The sequence below is a fragment of the Triticum dicoccoides genome, chromosome 2A, assembly GCF_002162155.2.
Source record: "Triticum dicoccoides isolate Atlit2015 ecotype Zavitan chromosome 2A, WEW_v2.0, whole genome shotgun sequence".
Lineage (NCBI taxonomy): Eukaryota > Viridiplantae > Streptophyta > Magnoliopsida > Poales > Poaceae > Triticum > Triticum dicoccoides.
The window spans coordinates 786777467-786783601 of NC_041382.1; the positions used below are offsets into that span (position 1 = coordinate 786777467).

Consider the following 6135-nt stretch of genomic DNA (forward strand, 5'->3'; position numbering starts at 1 on the left):
CTAGTGGCACGGGGCCATGATGGAGAATTGAAGCTCGCGAGAGGCCGCAAGCTGCCCGGGGTTACGGACCCGTATTGTGCAGAGCTGCTAGCTGTGAGGGAGGCTGTGCGTCTGGCTATGGAGAAGGGCTGGACGCGGGTGATCGTCGAGACGGACTGCAAGACTGTTATAAACGAGTATATGGCAATGGAGTGCAGGTCGACGGGTAGCCCAATCATCAGCGAGATCAAATCCTATCTCCAACATTTTCAGGGGTTGCAACTAAAATTTGCTAGTAGAGATGCCAATGAGGTTGCTCACTGGTGCGCCAGAGAGAGTCTGGATAGTGCTTCGATTGTAAACTTTTTTGATGTTTTTCCTGCTTCTTTGATTGCCCTAGCGCAATTGGATGTAAACCGTCTTATTAATGAATAAAGGCCTTGAGGGCGGTTCTCAAAAAAAAAATCAATACAGAGAGAATTGCACGAGTTTTCTTTCCCTGCTGTCTTTCCAACTCTAGCATACAGGACACCGCTGGCCCGCCCGTGCTGTTCCTCACGTCTCCGTCCAGCAAGTACGCGGCCTACTTCGTGCGCACCCACAACCGTGCAAGGCGCCGGAGGGCACGTTACCTAATTTTGCTATGTCCAGGTGATGGCCGGAGGTGCAAAACGTAGCAGCCGAGCTTATCGAGATGATTGGGATTGCATTACGGGCTTATGGCACCAACATGCACGAGCTCCTTGGTTCTTTGGTTGAGTGTACGACAGAAACTTTTTTGATTCATCACACTAATCAATGACTTGTAGTTGTTGATCGTGGGTAACACAAAGCAGGGGAAGGGGACAAAGCACTCGGCCGTGCAAACGCCGGTGAAGCAGAGCATGTGGTGAACACACTCGCCGTCGCCGCCGAGAGAGCCGTCGTGCCGGTGCTCTACTGCAGCTCATCTGACGACCTCGTGAACTGATGGGAGGGCAGAGAAGCGGCAGGTCGAGACCACGGTCTTGGAGAGAACCAGGGACGACACCGCGACTAGACTATGATGAGCGCGAGACAAGCACACCGTGTGTCCAGTCCGGCGTGACGCTCGAGCTGGAATACAACTCGATGGTCGCCTACATGGCTACATGCCAAGACGCGATTCCGCTGTACATGGCGGTCATCTCCTAGTGTTCCTCCGGCTCCACCTTGGGCGCGAGGCGGCACCGTCCCCGCCTCCACCGGTACACACATCTGTCAAGAATTGGGATAGATGATGAATATGACGGGTGGACCAACTTAGTCAGTGAGACTTGAGATTGATCCCGGCCAGGAACATAATTTTCCCGATGCCCCAAACACATTCAGGGTCCAAAATCATCGGGATCGATGAGTATAGGATATCGATTTCAGGGATTTAGGCGTCTAGGTTCATTTACGTCGCCCTCTACAATCTCAGACTTCACTCCATCCTCTCCATAGGCAGAGTAGCAGTCACCAGGCATTGGCTCCGCCGTCGATAGCGTGTGGTATACATATGTCACCGTGGTCAACCGTGCATTTCTAATTTATAGTTTGATGAAATGATTCCTCTAAATAGAAGGAACATTTTGGCCAACGAACAAACTGAAGCAATTTGCTTCAAGAAAAAATCAGCATGAGAAGTAATATTTATTGTACATAATTGAACTTCAAACATATATTGAATTTTATGACAAATTCTTCAATATTGAAGGAACATTTTGGCGAATGGACAAACTGAGGCATTCTACTTAAATTTTGTTTTGGCATGAGAATTTTATGACAAATTGAGAAGTAATGTTTGTCCTAGAGTATATTGAACGACGAAATAAATGAATTTATGATAAATGTGAGACCGATACAAGTTCACCAGCTTCTAATGAATCGGCAGCGCTCCTACCTACGTCATTGAAATAATAATAATGACAAATATACAAAAGTGGCAAGCGGAATTATAAGTAGTCTTATACTCCCTCAGTTCCGTTATATAAGGTGTATTTGTTTATTGATAAAATTCCACATTGTAAGATGCATTTGTTCTAATTCCTCGTAATTCCGATATTGGCCCTCCAGAAAAAGAAAAGTATCTCTCCCTTGTTGCATGTATCTCTCCTTGTAGAGAAAGAAAAAGAAATTATCTCTCTCCCGATTGTGTGTATCTCTTTCTTTCATAGCCTAAATGATTTACTTGCCGCTAATCTACAAATTAAAGAAGGATATTTTTGTCCTAACTAGTGCATAATTATGTGCCTTGGTCACCGTGCTGAAAATAATACACCTTAGATAAAGAAATGGAGGGAGTATTGGATATGGTGGAAAAAAGACCTACAGATCTTAAGCGGACGGAGTAATGCTTTACAGGGATTCTGAAAATTCATACATACATAAATAGAGTACCATGATCAACCAAAACGAAGATAAGAAAAGGAACAAATGCTACGTACATGCATCAAAACGTTATAGCATCACGTCGTCCTTGGAGGGAAGACGCCTGTAGAAGTTGATGAGCAGCTGGTTGGTCCTGTTCCGGAATAACCACGGGGGCAAGAGGAAGTATAGCCCTGTCACCATGGCCACCACCCGGAACGGCGTCAGATAAAGTACGACGGCCACCAGCAGGGAGAGAGTGATAAAGATGGGCGTCGCTCTCGGGTCGCTCCAGCTGAACAGCGACTGCACGCGCTCCGCCTGCACGGCCAGGTCGCCGACCACCGTCTGGACCCTCCTCGCGATGCTTCTCAGTCGATCATACCTCATCCGCACGATGTCATCCGGCCTGGACGCGTTGAACTCTTTCAGCTCGTCGTGGTGCGTCTGGTCCATGTACGCCGGCGGCAACATGTCCAACACCTCGCCCAGCTCATCCAGGTGCGCCTGATCCGCGCACGACAGCACCATGTCAAAGTGCAGGGGCCTCCGCGGCCGCCGCCGGTAGTTCCACAACCCGATTATGAAGAGATACATGAATACCATCGGCGGGATGAGCTCCGGGTAACACACCAGGCTCAGGAACACCAGGTGCACCATAATCGTCGTCAGCGGGTTCTTCCACTTGCATATGCCGTCGAACCACTTCCAGATGGTGACAACGTCGGAATAGACAGTCATGAGCCGGCATACGTTGACCTTGCTCCGCTCCAGGCTCAACATGTACAAGTCGGCATCCAAAATGTACTCCACCACCTCCTTCCACAGCGGGGGCGTGTTCCGCTCCAGACCCTTTGCCACCATCTGCACCGCCTGTGACCGGATGTGGTCCTGCTGCACCGACCAGAGATAGTCGTGCAGCGGCGTGGAAACGGGGTTGCTGTAGTGTATATCGGGGTTCAGCGGTTTGCCGTACATGCCTATCATTTTGGTGAACGACTTGCATGTGAAGCGAAAGGCAAGTTGGAGCTCCCCGGTCTTCTTCATCCCCGACGTAGTGGGCGACATGAGTGGGTAAGAGTGTGTGTACACGCGGTTGCTCTTAAGGATGCCGAGGTGGATGCGCACCTTGCCAATCCGCTCGTCGACGTGGGAGGAGAAGAGGTGCAAGTCATCGAAGATGGCAACGGTAATGACGGTGCTAACATCCAACACGTCCCAGGTGTACTGCTCGTTCCAGCGTGGGGCGGCGGTGTTGAGCAGCGTGCGGGTACGAACCCACTTCTCTCCGTACTTGGTGACGCAGTATGGGTTCTTCATGCCCACCAGGTCCCGCGCGCCCAGGATGCCAACTTTCAGGATGCCGATGCTGTTCTCTCAGATTTTCTTCTCCTGGAGGTTCTTCACCCACAATAATAAAGAATATGAAGTTAAATAGTAGAAGTAGTATAATTTTTTTTTCAGTTTTTTGTTTTTTTCTTATTATATACTATATCACTTGACTTAGACTTGGTTAAGTCTAAGTCGACTGAGACCTAAACATAAAGGCTCCGATATTTTTGGGTGCATAAAGAGCTGGAAGATAAATAAGCAAAATAACGTTTGACAAATATAGTATGCAACAAATCCATTGTTTGTCCACTAAGAAAAGTAGGTGTGTTGTGTGTAAAGTGAAAACTGGTTTAGGTTCCATCTTCATGCAAATTAATCACAAGACAAGACAATCTCGTCAGCGCTGAATGCTGAGCTGCAGGTGAATCTTGGTCGTGACCTCGTCCACCGTCACCTCCCCGCGTGACATGGTGAACCACTTGGAGGCAAGGTCGTTGCGGAGCAAATAGAGGGACGTCACTAGGATGACCAAGCGACCGATGGGCTCGTCGCTGCTGGTGGCTATCCATTCTTCCACCGTCACCGTCACCACTAGCGGGTCCTCCAGTGGCTCGCTGACCACGAACATGAACTCCTCGTTCCACGTCGGGTTCGCGGACCACTGCGGCCTTGTCTGCTGGATCTGGCTGCCCATCTGTATCTTGGCGATGGTTGGCTCGAGCGGCGGGCCTTTGTCGCTGGGAGTAAGGTCCTGCGCCGAGATGGCCACAACCTTGAGGTACGTCAGCTTGGGGGAGTAGTAGACGTTGGAGCGCGAGTTGGTGAGCACCTCCTGGGTGAGCAGGAATGCGTCGGATGGCCACGCCTCCGAGAAGGACTCATCAGCCTGGGTGCCCAACCAGGTGGCCAGCATGATTTCGCCGCGCCGGAGCTTGGGGCCGTTAGCGTCGGTGAGGTGGTACCACTGCGGTGCGAGCTGGCTGTCGGGTGGGATACGGACGGGGATATCATTTAAGTCGAAGAGGACGTGGCCGACCATGTCTTGGGGGAGCATGTCCTTGTCCTTGACGATCACCCTCAGAACGCTCGCACGCATGTCCTCACGGAGGAAGGAGAACCTTTGCTGCCACACCGGGTTGGTTTTATTCTCGAGGTGCCGGGTGACACCCGTGAGGTTGCCCAGCTTCACCTCTACGTAGCGGCCCAGGGAGCCGGTGATGTACATCCTGGGGAGATCACGGGCCTTCACCACGCTCACATACAGCAGCATCATTCTCTCAACCAAATCGTACTCCGTGGGCGGACCTTCACTACGTACAGGGACCAGACCGGATACTGATCCTTGTGGGGCCGGTGCGGAGCGCAGCCAGACCACCGGCAGGGCCGGCCGTGGGTGCGACGCCACCACAGCCTGAAGCATGGCATGCCTAGGTTTGGAGGAGGCAGGCACGGAGCTGAGCACGCGAGGCTTGTTGTTACTCTTTTTGGATTCGGTGGCCGCCACCCCTGAAGAAGAGGTAGCCTCCACACTCTGGCCATCAGCAGGGGTGGAGCCATGCGTTTAATAATCTTTCTAAATACTCCTACTAACAAAGCATATTTGTATGAAGAACAAAATAGACTATTTTCAAATACTCAGCATGCTGCCAATAATCATTATTGCAGAATTTTGAAGTCAAAGTTCGCAGTTAATTATTCTAAATACTCATAAAAATAAATCTTATGAACAATATTAACATATACCTAAAAATCATAATTCAAATGACTTATTCAAAAACTGACAATGAAACACTTTAAGACTTTTGGCAAAATACATGATGTTTTAGATTTTGCATAGTCTCCAGTCAAGACTCTCTTCATTAGCACTGAAGGATTACAAAGTAAATACACACAGTTTCTAGAAATGATATCCCTAAAATTTATTAGCTTTATCTATTATTGAGAAATAGGCAGGCCTCCTAATACAACATATACGCAGTTTACGATATTGACATGATGTCCAAAGTGAATTCTGTTAAAACAACCCCCACCTTTCAAAAATTAATTAAGTATTATGAAATTATATATCATAATGGATGAGGTAATATTAATTAGGTGTTAATTCTTCTGCTAATTATTTCTATATTAAGGTCAAACTTTTAAATATGTTCTATTTTTTTCTTCTTCTAAAACTACTAGTAGTATTTATGGACAAGAGGTAGCATCTTTCTAGTGTATAAAATGGTGTATAAAATGGATTAACAACATCTTTCTATATAGGAAAGAAAAATATGTATAGAATACGCCTACCACATATATCCAAGCATCAAAATGTTTCTAGTGTCGAAATGGGGATGTGCTACTAAAGCAACTAGCGATATGGGATTCCTCGCCCTGTTCCTCGAACAGCAAAGCCCATACTAGAGCAACTCAAATGTTTCTACTGCAAGCATCCGAGTAGTATCCGTAGCAACC

At 48.2% G+C, this 6135-nt stretch overlaps 1 pseudogene; it reads right to left on the reverse strand.

Annotated features, from left to right (window-relative positions):
* Positions 1 to 2285: 2285 nt before the first annotated feature.
* The window catches only part of LOC119358499, a 6356-nt pseudogene continuing 2506 nt past the window's right edge, over positions 2286 to 6135 (reverse strand).